Source organism: Lotus japonicus, chromosome 5 (assembly GCF_012489685.1).
Source record: "Lotus japonicus ecotype B-129 chromosome 5, LjGifu_v1.2".
NCBI classification, from domain to species: domain Eukaryota; kingdom Viridiplantae; phylum Streptophyta; class Magnoliopsida; order Fabales; family Fabaceae; genus Lotus; species Lotus japonicus.
Genome location: NC_080045.1, coordinates 11,420,641 through 11,436,372, shown reverse-complemented (window position 1 = coordinate 11,436,372; position 15,732 = coordinate 11,420,641).

The following is a 15,732-nucleotide window of genomic DNA, read 5'->3' as shown; positions in this document are numbered from 1 at the left end:
TGTTCGAATTTCTTTTACTAAATTCGATCATCACCGGTTTGGATATCAAATTTAGCGATTGAATATTCTATGAATTCAAACTAAATCAATAGTATTAGGTAACATTTTCTTTTATTACCATTAAGTCCAAAGTGCAAATTGCATAATTTACATTTACAAATTTAGTTTTACCTTGTTTATGTTGGATTACATGGATTATGAAATGTTTTGTTCTTTTGGAGACGTTGGATTATATGAAGTTTATATTTTTTTTTTCTTCATGTTTTTGAATAAAATTGAAATTTACTTACCAATGTCAAGGGAGATTAGTGAATTTTAGCCTAATATTTTTTATTCAGACATTTGTGTATGTTTGAGAAGGTTTGTGGGTTGACCCAAATACCTTAAGAGGCCCACATAAATCTTACATTAGTTGCAAAAGAATTTCACTCCAAAAGACATCATTTTCAAGTCTATGAAATGTATGAGACAATTTTTGTTGGACAAATTTCTCTTTTAGAGCTCTGCTAGGGTTTCCAGGCATGATCTCTAGAAAGAGTGTTTTTCTCCAGAATTAGCTGGAGTGCTTTCATTCCATACCGGGTATTGATTGAGGGTAACACTACTTCTAGCGTCTTTGTTAGCTCGGAGCACAGGCTAGGTGCGCTCCATATGGACCGACATAGCCATAGTGCGAGAGAGAGGTCTCCACCGGAGGTGAAGGCTGGAGATGAGGAAAACATGTTTGGGAACGCGGAACAAGAAGTGCATCTTGAGGATCTTGAAGGTTCTCTACTAGATCTACAAGTTGAGGACTCTAAGAGCCTGGATCTAGCTCGGAGAACGATTATGGGAAAGGTATTGGCGAACAAGGCGCTAAACAAGGGTGCGATCAAGAGTGTCTTGATGAAACTCTGGGTAATCCTCCGAACTTGCATATCACAGACACGGGCACAAACACATACATGTTTACCTTCCAGGAGGAAAAGGAGGCGGAACGAATCCTAAATTCGGTGCCTTGGAGCGTTATGAGTCATCTCATGAGTACCCAGGTTTGGGCTCCCCAAATCTCGGTCTACGGAATTGATTTCAACAAAGTCACATTTTGGTTCCAATTACATGGGTTAAACTTGGAGCTCATGACTACTTCCAATGTTGCTAAAGTAGCGGCTTTGCTGAGAGGAGTTTTGGAAGGGGAAAATCCGAAGGTGGACGGTAAGTTGTTGAGATCCTTCTTCAAAACCAAAGTTGTTGACATTTCTCGCTCCCTCCTCACTGGGTTATGGGCTCCACGCAAGAATCTTCCTAAGTCTTGGGTTTTGTTGCGTTATGAGAAGCTAAAAGGACTTTGTTACAAGTGTGGGATTGTAGGGCACAAACAGAAGGATTGCAACAAGCCTAGAGCCACGGTAGTAAGCAACCATTTGCAACAAGCAATTTTGCAATAGAATTTGCACGCCATATATAACTTAACACGAGAGTGTAGCTCAAGTTTAACAAGTAGTAAACAAAAACATCATATGTAAGCAGTGACAGATGCAAGTGTAGTGTTGGTAATAATGTGAACTCACTAATATTTTTGTAACTTCTAAATGGTAAATTGAAACATTAAATTTAACATTTGAGAAAAGGGGATTCGACTCATAAATAAAATACACAGTGATATTTGGCTTAACCAACCACTTTCACAAGTCACATGACATGCCCAAAATTATCCTGCTTATCCATTGTGCTCAAGTTAATTGTACCCATGTCGTTTTGAAAACGGAAAAACTACAATAGCAACAAAGTTAGCATCTTTTGAGTTTGACTCAATTCACTTCAATTCAACATTTCACCTTTGCAACTAGACGACGGACGCAGATTCTGAAAATTCATGGAAATAGAGAATTTTAATGTTATGTTAAATTTTCAATAAACTATACTTAATTATAGATGCCCTTGTGTAAGAATTGTTCAGTTGAATATGATGTCAATGATGTTAGCGTCACTGTCTTTTATTTATTTTTTGATTAATGATGGTGTGTGCATATGATAACAACTTGATTATATAAAGGAGAATGATGATGAAAGGTTTCTCTTAAGCCCAAAGTCAGCAGAAGAAATGAGAAAAGAAGTTGAGAATGTGAACGTCCTGACACCTGGAGCCAGGTTAGGGCAATCAAGAAGCTTATCTGCATGTTCAAGGTCTTTTAATAATGATATAGTAGTAGAGGCTAATGGAGAATCACAATCTGGAACAGTTCTTCTCCTACAATTTGGCCCAGGAGCTTATATCCCATCTAAAGATGAATTAATGACGACATTTTCCTAGTTCGGTCCACTAAAGGCATCTGAATCTCCGTTGTTTGGAGGCACTGGTATTGCTCAAATTATTTTGGCACGACTCTTGTTGATTACAAGCTTTATCATCTTCCTGCAGCCTATCCATCAGTGGAGCGACTTGTAACCCCTACACAGCCAGCTAGGCCCGTGTCCAAGCCATTGCTCCATGTTTCTGTGTCCATGCCCATGCCTGTTTCTGAGCCACTCATCACATATTCATCATTTGGGAAAAAAACGTTCACTCCTTTAATTGCCCCAGTGTTTTTGTGGCCCACGTAAACCTGTGTTGCATATGCACGGTTCGGATCATATGTCCTTGGGTTTTTGTGGCTCAGAATTTAATTTTAATGATCCGGACCGTGCAGATGCAACACAGGTTTACGTGGGCCACAAAAACACAGGGGCAATTAAAGGAGTGAACGTTTTTTGCCCAAATGATGAATATGTGATGAGTTGCTCAGAAGCACAGGCATGGGCATGGACACGGATATAGGGAGCAAGGGCTTGGACACGAGCCTAGCTGGCTGTGTAGGGGTTACAAGTCGCTCCACTAATGGACAGGCTGCAGGAAGATGATAAGGCTTGTAATCAACAAGAACCGTGCCAAAATAATTTGAGCAATACAGTGCCTCCAAAAAACAGAGATTCAGATGCCTTTAGTGAACCGAACTCGGAAAATGTCGTCATTAATTCATCTTTAGAAGAGATACAAGCTCATGGGCCAAATTGTAGGAGAAGAACTGTTCCAAATTGTGATTCTCCATTAGCCTCTACTACTATATCATTATTAAAAGACCTTGAACAAGCAGATAAGCTTCTTGATTGCGCTAACATGACTCCAGGTGTAAGGACGTTCACAGTCTCAACTTCTTTTCTCATTTCTTCTGCTGACTTTGGGCTTAAGAGAAACCTTTCATCATCATTCTCCTTTATATAATCAAGCTGTTATCATATGCGCACACCATCATTAATCAAAAAATAAATAAAAGACAGTGACGCTAACATCATTGACATCATATTCAACTGAACAATTCTTACACAAGGGCAACTATAATTAAGTATAGTTTATTGAAAATTTAACATAACATTAAAATTCTCCATTTCCATGAATTTTTAGAGTTTGTGTGCGTCGTCACTTGCAATTGCAAAAGGTGGAAATGTTGAATTGAAGTGAAATTAGTCAAACTCAATCTCTATTTGATGAGTATAATAAATAAACTAAAATTAAAATTAAATTCTTAGTTTAATACATAAAAAATAAAATCCCTTATTACATCATTAATAAACCCATAAATTAAAGAAATTTTTATTTTCTTCTCCACTATTTTCCCCTATAGTTGTAAAGTAAAAGCAAAAAATTTCAACTTAGGAAAAAAAACCAAACCAAGATCAACCGAGATAAATTTGGGTGTTTTGATTTTCTCCGATCAAGACTAAATATTCACGGTAGTCAAATAAGGATTCTCAAATCACTGCACAACGTTAGTAGTCAAACAAGTTATTTAAACATGTGAGTGTGTGCACATATGTTGGCAATGAAATTAATGGCGAAATAAATCATACATTTTGAGTGAATAAAAAGTTAGTTTGTAGAAAATTCAATTAAAACTCATAAAATAACACAAAATCAGCAAACACAACCAACTTCGACAAAACGATATGTAGATATTTAAAGAAAATTGGGGAGAATGGACGACTTACCTTAATCAAAGAAATCACAATGGTTGAAATACTTCTTCTAAAATATAGCAAACCCCAACACATGGTCACCGAAGAAACTTAAGCCATCATTCCCAGACTTATAGATCTACGGAAATGAGATAGCACAACAAGCTTGAGTAAGAGATCAAAAGAGCCTAACCCAAAACAGATAAATTAAACAAATGATAAAATAACAAGATAAGTCGAACAAATATATATGATGAACAAGTAAAAATAGTTGATCAAGATACAAGATAAGATACGTACTTAAACAAAGTAATCCCTAGCATCCCGACTTTATGAGGGATTGGATGGAGAGTGGAATGAATTTCTTGACTGGCGGCGCTCCGGAAGAGCTCAACAGGAAACCCTATTCATGTGTTTGTGAGAGATACGAAAATGCATATGAGAAATTTATATGGGAAGAATGGGCTTTTTTTTTTCAAAATATGGTGGGCTTTGTTTGTGACCCATGCCACTACGTTGAGATTAATGTGGGTGTCATTTCTTGCTCTTGATACAAGCACCACAGTTTAAAGTTTGATTTATATATTAATATATTAATTAACTTGATAGGGAAGAATTAGCTTTTAGATAGATTAGTTAAAATTAGAACCAAATTATTGACCATCCACTTAAGGATTTACCGTAACAACCAATCAAGAAAATCAAGGATATGCAAGTTTTACCACGAAGTCCTATAATATTGCATTATATAATCATCAACCAAGAAGATCAACTTACACAAAATTATTCTACCTTATGCAATAAATTATTTGGAGAGATTTGAATAATATCAAATTATATAAGAAAATTTATGAGTATTTTATAAATAAAATTATAGATTTCAATAATTTTTTCTTATTTATATATATTCATAAAATAATTGTTAATAGATGTTTTAAGAAGACTAATAATAAATATAAAAATAAAGTTATTGAAAATGTAACTTCTTAAACTATCAAAGATATGATGCAACGTAAACTTCAAAAAGTTGAATCTCTTTCTTATATGATGTGTCACATATTTAAGTTTCTACATTAAATTAAATAAAATTCATATTAATATTTTTAACTAATTTAAGAATTTAATTTATATGCACTATTAGAAGAAGTCTCACATAATCAAGGATAAGTAGGCTTTGCTAGAAGAAGGATCCTCCATTTCTGGCATCAACAATGTTGCATCAACGTGGATCAACGCTTTTCAACGATTGAAAGCGTGCTTATGATCCTGTTAGAGCGGAGAGAACTATAATCCTTTAAACTTTTCTATGTTCCTGACACTTTTCTATCTTTATTACGTGTTTATCTTGTGAATAATTGTTTCAACTCATGCTTAAAATGTTTCTTTTCCTATGGCTCTATCACCACCATTGTACAGTTCTTTTTGACAATGACAAAGGGGGATAAAAGGAATAGATTTTAGTAAAAGGAGAAGAGGAAAAAGCAAAAGTTATAGAAAGAAAAGTATTGAACTCAATTTTTTTTTTACTTTATGCATAAATTGTCTAACTTAGGGGGAGCTCTCACTAAGTTTTGTTTTCTCTCTTTAAGAAATTTGTTAGCTCATTCATATTAGAAGTTTTCATTATCAATAGGGGGAGATTGTAAAGTTGACACGATTGATTCATAAAATCTCTAATCCTATATTTTCAGGAGTTTTGAATAACAAAAACGTTCTTAACTGTCTTATCTTAAAGTGCACAAATTTCTCTATGAGATCCTCTGTTTTGCCTTTTTAGTGAAAACCAACGTCTATACTTCTTTTCGTTCGAAGAATCGGTAAAAAGAAAAAAGAGGAATCATCACCCATACATCCTATCGTCCATGAAACTCAATGTAACATCCCGACTTGACAACTGGCCTCACGATAACAACACGGGTCTTTTCAACACGCTTTGTTCTCACTGGCGTGCTTCCCGGGAAAATTTCTCAAGAGGTCGCCCACCCCAATATTATTGCAATGTGAGCATACTTAACCTTGGAGTTTTTATGTGCTGGGATACGGAAAAAAAGATGCATCGTGTTTTCGAGAAATTGCGAGAAATTCCTTCATTACCAATTTGACAAGTCTTCTAATAGTTTATATATTAGACTTCACATTATAGTTTCAAAGACTTAGTAAGGAGTTGGTGTCACGCACATGAGATTGGGTTTTCTTGGCCAAATGCAAAACAAATCGGAGGACTTCCCCCTGCGCGGCGCTTGTTGTGTTTGTTTCAGCAGAGAACCCTTTTCTTCTAACAAGAGTCAAACTATGATCATATGAAATCAAACATTCTTAACGAAATTGAAAATATTTAAGTATTCGTTTACTAAAAATAAAATTTCCATTACAATTAAGGAAACATTATCAGTGCGAATGGAATAAATTAGGAAATTCCAAATCTAGCTCTTGTTAAACATTTGACTATACAATATGGGTGACAGTGGGTACCGATCCACGAATTGGATCCAACTGAACCAAATCAAATATATTAGGGTGGATTGTAGTGGATAATTGGTTATGTTTGAATTTTTTTTACTAAATTCGATCATCACCGGTTTGGATATCAAATTTAGCGATTGAATATTCTATGAATTCAAACTAAATCAATATTATTAGGTAACATTTTCTTTTATTACCATTAAGTCCAAAGTGCAAATTGCATAATTTACATTTACAAATTTAGTTTTACCTTGTTTATGTTGGATTACATGGAATATGAAATGTTTTGTTCATTTGGAGACGTTGGATTATATGAAGTTTATATTTTTTTTTCTTCATGTTTTTGAATAAAATTGAAATTTTCTTGCCAATGTCAAGGGAGATTAGTGTATTTTAGCCTAATATTTTTTATTCAGACATTTGTGTATGTTTGAGAAGGTTTGTGGGTTGACCCAAATACCTTAAGAGGCCCACATAAATCTTACATTAGTTGCAAAAGAATTTCACTCCAAAAGACATCATTTTCAAGTCTATGAAATGTATGAGACAATTTTTGTTGGACAAATTTCTCTTTTAGAGCTCTGCTAGGGTTTCCAGGCATGATCTCTAGAAAGAGTGTTTTTCTCCAGAATTAGATGGAGTGCTTTCATTCCATACCGGGTATTGATTGAGCGTAACACTACTTCTAGCGTCTTTGTTAGCTCGGAGCACAGGCTAGGTGCGCTCCATATGGACCGACATAGCCATAGTGCGAGAGAGAGGTCTCCACCGGAGGTGAAGGCTGGAGATGAGGAAAACATGTTTGGGAACGCGGAACAAGAAGTGCATCTTGAGGATCTTGAAGGTACTCTACTAGATCTACAAGTTGAGGACTCTAAGAGCCTGGATCTAGCTCGGAGAACGATTATGGGCAAGGTATTGGCAAACAAGGCGCTAAACAAGGGTGCGATCAAGAGTGTCTTGATGAATCTCTGGGTAATCCTCCGAACTTGCATGTAAGGCCCGAGTTTTTAAGTTTATGCTAAGTGAATAAACTTCTTATTCACGATTAGGGTTGATGTAATGTGAAGGGAAACCTGAACGAAAGTTTATTAAATGAAATATATTTATGAAGGAGAAAGTTCAGGAAAAGTTCAAGGATTGCATTATGATCGATAAAAGTTATAGCACGATCGTTACACGCTTAAACCTAGGTCAGAAACCCTAGTATATAGCTAATTTTCACTTTTAGGCACGCTGGCAGTTAATTCCAAAAATCTTCAGAGAAATGTTAGAACTTCTCTTTTTCCATATATCACCATCATTTCGAGGCGAAACTCTAGGATCTACGAACGTCCGATTCCAATCATCGGAAGTTTGCCGAAACCGAATCCCTGGTATTTCAAAACCCTAGAATTTCTCGACAATGAAGACTTTTTCTATTCAGAGCTTCAAATGAATATTCTACACGCGTACACCCATTTCTCTTGATGATTTCAATCTTTCTTCCGAAGGAAGTTTTCCATTCTGACATTCGATGCAAAAAGCAACTTATCGGGTAAAATAGTTTTATACCGACTATGCTTTAGTTGCCAAAAATACAAAGAGACCTCTTTATAGTTTTGGAATTCTTTGCCAAAACATATCTATTAATTCACGGAGAATGACGCCGGAAAAATCAGATTCGCGAAACTTTCATTTTCCCGCGAATTTCCACCTTCTATATATAGCAAAAAAATGAGAAAAAACAAATATCTTACCCATTTCTTCCCAAGGAGGCCGCGAGTTTGCTAAGGAGAGGAGGAGAAGAGATTTTGTTCAATCCTTGCTTGATCGTCGATCAATCAGTTGCTACTTCAAGGCTTCGAGGTATAGTCGCTAATCCTTACCTCCGATCGCTTTTTCCATAGCTTTTCTGTAGAGTTTTCTGAGCGGATAGTTTATGGATTTTTGCAAAACTATCCTGAATCTTTCATTTCTGATTCTAAACCTCTTCTATATGTGCCCAAGATCACTTCTGCCGGGTTAGATTTTCCGTTATGTCGCCGGAATTCCGCCGGAATCAATTTGAACCTAAAATACCCATTTTTGGAGTTTTTGGTGTAAAGCTTCAACCTTTTGGCTGAAAACTATCGCCTTAGCTTAGTGCTAGTAGGATTAGTTGTCATAAACGTCGTTGGTGACGTCCCTGCAAAATTTTATTTTTGGGATTTCAGTTTTGAAAATCCTAAGTTAAAAATCATGACCAAAATACCCCTGCGACAGTTTTTGATCCGATAATTTTTCCGAGTTCAGAATACCCTTAGTTACGGCTAATGAAAACATAGGAACCAAGTTTGATCGAAGAAAAATCGAACCCCACAATTAACCAAAGTGGCCGAGCCCTATAGGGGGGAGGAGGAAAATTTCCTTTTCCGAAAACTTGTCCTTTCGCGCTAGATTATCGTACCTTAGAGTATAGATTACTTCGAGTAACCTTAGTAAGTATCGATAGCTTAGTTTTCGATAGATTCTTATAGTATTCTGTGATTTTGTTGTAAAGGTGCTTTTGAGGATTTCTCTGAGGAACAACACTTTGAGTGCGAGGAAGCGCTTGACGATCATACTGGAGAACCTTCAGGTGAGGGCTTCTCACTGAATCTCTAGTTAATGCTTAGAGTCGATGTTTCGACATTGTTTACGGTTTATGCACTGGAATTGTGTGTGATTGGAAAATGTTTTCTGAGGCTTCGGCTGACAATGTAGATGATTCATCTACTGAATGTTTTTGAGATTGTCTTACATGCTATGTGCTATGTGGGTAATCTAGGATGTGTGGTGCATGCTTTATATGCTAAGTGCTAAGTGTTTATGATGCGATTTATTGATATATGACATGTTGTTGATTGTGATGATTTAAATATGCTCTGTACTGGAATCTGAGATTCTGAATGGTGAGAATAGCGGGCAGGTCATGCCGATTTTATTTTGAGAGTTTTGAGAAAGTTTGATAGGACGAACGAGGTTCGGGCCTTAATTTTGTTTAGTGGATCGAGACATCCTCTGGAAGCGACTTGGGATTGGGAGATCCTACAAATGTATAAGACTTGCGATAAGACAAAATGGAATCTATTTTACAAAGAAAATTCATAAGACCTTAAATAACCTCAAAATCTTTAAGTAATGATAACAACCTCGAAGGAAGGCATTGGAAGTCAAATCATAGTTTTGGGAAAACGAGGAGTGTCGTCGGATCCAAGTATTGAGGAGTTTGGTAAGTTCTGAGTATGTTGGTACTCCTTCGCTCGTTGAGCAGTTTGTTAGCCATCCAAGGGATGAGCCGAGAAGCTTCACTGAGGCGTGAGACCTTGTGAATGCGTGATACTCCACTGAGGCGTGAGACCTTGTGGAAAGCATGGAACTCCACTGAGGCGTGAGACCTTGTGAGAGCATGAAACTTCACTGAAGCGTGAGACTTCGTGAGAGTATTGATGACCCGAAGAGTCATCGTGAGTGGTTGCACTCGTTTAATGATTATTGTATTTTGTCGCAGAATCGACTTTACCTTAGGGTAAGCTTTTAGAGACATTAATTTAGCTAGAACACGTGGCGACGTGTCGAGTGAGGTCGGAGACGTTGTTTGGCTAATCACTGCATTGCATGCACTCATTAAGTGGTTTAAACAATGCGAGATACCGGACCACGGCGGATTCCAAAATTGGTTATAAGACCAGGATTTCCGCGTAAGAGCGCTGCTAGGTGACTCTTAGTAGCAGACCGAAATGGCAGGCCTTCGGGTTTTATGCTGATCTGACTACATGATGATGTTGGAGTAAGAGGCATCACGGGCCGAAATGGCACCACCGTGGCTGGTGAAGGGCTGATCTGATGATGTCCATCCGTTCCGGAATGCATATTGGTTGACTGGGTTAACCTGCATTGCATATCATGCAACATACATACTAATTTAGTTGTCGAGTGTGATTGTTATTTGTCAATCCTATTTGGAACATGCTATTTGTTATTGTTGTCATTTACGTTCGATATGGAATATGCAACCCTAGGATGTTATCCCTAGTTATAAGCCTAAGTGGCTATTATCTTATTTATATTTATTGGTGCTATTATTTACATAATTCTTTGGAGTTGACCCTCGCGTCTTCTGTGTGTGCTTTGGCGAACAAACGCCCTTTGTCAGATGTCTTTGGCGGGCTGATTCATGATGGTTCACCCTTCGGGGGAAACTAGAGTTGGGATGCTGGAACAGGAGCGCATCGCGATAGCGAGCAAAGGACGGATGGTGTATGTAGACTAGGTCGTTCTGGATTTCGAATTCGGACGACGATCATGCTAGCATGTAGGATTGAGTGTTAGTGTGAGCTCCTCGAGATGGGATTAGTGTAGGAGTAGAGTCTTAGCTCTGAACATTATTTGTTTCATTCGGGACAGGGTAGTTTCCCACCTATAGCTTTTTGTGTGGTTTCTTTACGGGAATCACAGAGAGTTGGTTGGACTTAGGAGGTCTTGCTTCAGGCCGATGGGCCAGCTTATTCTCAGTTTTGAGGGATGGTGTTGCGGACACTTGACCTTTCTTGTGGATTGTACCTTTTGCCTTCGGGCGTTACACTTTTCTTTCCGTCACTGGAGGTTTACTCGTGACGAGGTTAATACTACAGCGGGGGCTGTTTATATATTGTATATTAGTTCTGATTATTGTTATTGTTGGGTTTTATTTAGTTCAGTCTTGTCTTAGTTATTATCAAAAAAAAAATATTTCACGTTTTTCCGCATTAAGTTTACTTTTGGTTACTAAAGTGACGCCACCGAAATCGGGGTGTTACATTGCATATCACAGACACGGGCACAAACACTTACATGTTTACCTTCCAGGAGGAAAAGGAGGCGGAACGAATCCAAAATTCGGTGCCTTGGAGCGTTATGAGTCATCTCATGAGTACCCAGGTTTGGGCTCCCCAAATCTCGGTCTACGAAATTGATTTCAACAAAGTCACATTTTGGTTCCAATTACATGGGTTACCCTTGGAGCTCATGACTACTTCCAATGTTGCTAAAGTAGCGGCTTTGCTGAGAGGAGTTTTGGAAGGGGAAAATTCGAAGGTGGACGGTAGGTTGTTGAGATCCTTCTTCAAAACCAAAGTTGTTGACATTTCTCGCCCCCTCCTCACTGGGTTATGGGCTCCACGCAAGAATCTTCCTAAGTCTTGGGTTTTGTTGCGTTATGAGAAGCTAAAAGCACTTTGTTACAAGTGTGGGATTGTAGGGCACAAACAGAAGGATTGCAACAAGCCTAGAGCCACGGTAGTAAGCAACCATTTGCAACAAGCAATTTTGCAATAGAATTGGCACGCCATATATAACTTAACACGAGAGTATAGCTCAAGTTTAACAAGTAGTAAACAAAAACATCATATGTAAGCAGTGACAGATGCAAGTGTAGTGTTGGTAATAATGTGAACTCACTAATATTTTTGTAACTTCTAAATGGTAAATTGAAACATTAAATTTAACATTTGAGAAAAGGGGATTCGACTCATAAATAAAATACACAGTGATATATGGCTTAACCAACCACTTTCACAAGTCACATGACATGCCCAAAATTATCCTGCTTCTTCATTGTGCTCAAGTTAATTGTACCCATGTCGTTTTGAAAACGGAAAAACTACAATAGCAACAAAGTTAGCATCTTTTAAGTTTGACTCAATTCACTTCAATTCAACATTTCACCTTTGCAACTAGACGACGCACGCAGATTCTGAAAATTCATGGAAATAGAGAATTTTAATGTTATGTTAAGTTTTCAATAAACTATACTTAATTATAGATGCCCTTATGTAAGAATTGTTCAGTTGAATATGATGTCAATGATGTTAGCGTCACTGTCTTTTATTTATTTTTTGATTAATGATGGTGCGTGCATATGATAACAACTTGATTATATAAAGGAGAATGATGATGAAAGGTTTCTCTTAAGCCCAAAGTCAGCAGAAGAAATGAGAAAAGAAGTTGAGACTGTGAACGTCCTGGCACCTGGAGTCAGGTCAGGGCAATCAAGAAGCTTATCTGCATGTTCAAGGTCTTTTAATAATGATATAGTAGTAGAGGCTAATGGAGAATCACAATCTGGAACAGTTCTTCTCCTACAATTTGGCCCAGGAGCTTATATTTCATCTAAAGATGAATTAATGACGACATTTTCCTAGTTCGGTCCACTAAAGGCATCTGAATCTCTGTTGTTTGGAGGCACTGGTATTGCTCAAATTATTTTGGCACGACTCTTGTTGATTACAAGCTTTATCATCTTCCTGCAGCCTATCCATCAGTGGAGCGACTTGTAACCCCTACACAGCCAGCTAGGCCCGTGTCCAAGCCATTGCTCCATGTTTCAGTGTCCATGCCCATGCCTGTTTCTGAGCCACTCATCACATATTCATCATTTGGGAAAAAAACGTTCACTCCTTTAATTGCCCTTGTGTATTTGTGGCCCACGTAAACCTGTGTTGCATATGCACGGTTCAGATCATATGTCCCTGTGTTTTTGTGGCTCAGAATTTAATTTTAATGATCCGGACCGTGCAGATGCAACACAAGTTTACGTGGGCAACAAAAACACAAGGGCAATTAAAGGAGTGAAAGTTTTTTGCCCAAATGATGAATATGTGATGAGTTGCTCAGAAGCACAGGTATGGGCATGGACACGGAAATAGGGAGCAAGGGCTTGGACACGAGCCTAGCTGGCTGTGTAGGGGTTACAAGTCGCTCCACTGATGGACAGGCTGCAGGAAGATGATAAAGCTTGTCATCAACAAGAGCCGTGCCAAAATAATTTGAGCAATACCAGTGCCTCCAAAAACCAAAAATTCAGATGCCTTTAGTGAACCAAACTCGGAAAATGTCGTCATTAATTCATCTTTAGAAGGTATATAAGCTCATGGGCCAAATTGTAGGAGAAGAACTGTTCCAGATTGTGATTCTCCATTAGCCTCTACTACTATATCATTATTAAAAGACCTTGAACATGCAGATAAGCTTCTTGATTGCCCTGACATGACTCCAGGTGTAAGGACGTTCACAGTCTCAACTTCTTTTCTCATTTCTTCTGCTGACTTTGGGCTTAAGAGAAACCTTTCATCATCATTCTCCTTTATATAATCAAGCTGTTATCATATGCGCAAACCATCATTAATCAAAAAATAAATAAAAGACAGTGACGCTAACATCATTGACATCATATTCAACTGAACAATTCTTACACAAGGGCATCTATAATTAAGTATAGTTTATTGAAAATTTAACATAACATTAAAATTCTCCATTTCCATGAATTTTTAGAATCTGTGGGCATCGTCACTTGCAGTTGCAAAAGGTGGAAATGTTGAATTGAAGTGAAATTAGTCAAACTCAATCTCTATTTGACGAGTATAATAAATAAACTAAAATTAAAATTAAATTCTTAGTTTAATACATAAAAAAAACCCTTTATTACATCATTAATAAACCCATAAATTAAAGAAATTTTTATTTTCTTCTCCACTATTTTCCCCTATAGTTGTAAAGTAAAAGCAAAAAATTTCAACTTAGGAAAAAAACCAAACCAAGATCAACCGAGATAAATTTGGGTGTTATGATTTTCTCCGATCAAGACTAAATATTCACGGTAGTCAAATAAGGATTCTCAAATCACTGCACAACGTTAGTAGTCAAACAAGTTATTTAAACATGTGAGTGTGTGCACATGTGTTGGCAATGAAATTAATGGCGAAATAAATCATACATTTTGAGTGAATAAAAAGTAAGTTTGTAGAAAATTCAATTAAAACTCATAAAATAACACAAAATCAGCAAACACAACCAACTTCGACAAAACGATATGTAGATATTTAAAGAAAATTGGGGAGAATGGACGACTTACCTTAATCAAAGAAATCACAATGGTTGAAATACTTCTTCTAAAATAAAGCAAACCCCAACACATGGTCACCGAAGAAACTTAAGCCATCATTCCCAGACTTATAGATCTACGGAAATGAGATAGCACAATAAGCTTGAGTAAGAGATCAAAAGATCCTAACCAAAAACAGATAAATTAAACAAATGATAAAATAACAAGATAAGTCGAACAAATATATATGATGAACAAGTAAAATTAGTTGATCAAGATACAAGATAAGATACGTACTTAAACAAAGTAATCCCTAGCATCCCGGCTTTATGAGGGATTGGATGGAGAGTGGAAGGAATTTGTTGACTGGCGGCGCTCCGGGAGAGCTCAACAGGAAACCCTATTCATGTGTTTGTGAGGGATAAGAAAATGCATATGAGAAATTTATATGGGAAGAATGGGCTTTTTTTTTTCAAAATATGGTGGGCTTTGTTTGTGACCCATGACACTACGTTGAGATTAATGTGGGTGTCATTTCTTGCTATTGATACAAGCACCACAGTTTAAAGTTTGATTTATATATTAATATATTAATTAACTTGATAGAGAAGAATTAGTTTTTAGATAGATTAGTTAAAATTACAACCAAATTATTGACCATCCACTGAAGGATTTACCGTAACAACCAATCAAGAAAATCAAGGATATGCAAGTTTTACCACGAAGTCCTATAATATTGCATTATATAATCATCAATCATGTAGATCAACTTACACAAAATTATTCTACCTTATGCAATAAATTATTTGGAGAGATTTGAATAATATCAAATTATATAAGAAAATTTATGAGTATTTTATAAATAAAATTATAGATTTCAATAATTTTTTCTTATTTATATATATTCATAAAATAATTGTTAATAGATGTTTTAACAAGACTAATAATCTATATAATATACTAAAGGAAGGTTTTTTTCTAGAAGGTTTTGCCAAGTGTCACCCTCATATCATCCCAATAAAAAATATACAAATTTTATTTTTCAATATTAAATCTGCATAAACAAAATAAAGATTTTGTTAAAAACAAATAATCTGCATGTTTTTCAATATTAAACCTGCATAAACAAAATAAAGATTTTTCAATATTAAATCTGCATTAAAAAAATAAATAAAGATTTTTTTTACAAATCCATTCAATATATTAAATCTGCATTGAAAAAACAAATATTTTTTCTTAACTTTGAATACATAACAAATATTAAATCTGAAAATATTTGTACATATTAAAACAAATATTAAAGAAAAAAATATTAAATCTACAAAATTATATACGAACCCAAAAAAATATACAAATTTTGTTTTTAAATACATAATTTTGTTTTTCTTGACTTTGAAATACATATTTGTTTTAAGAAAAACAAATCCGTGAAAAAA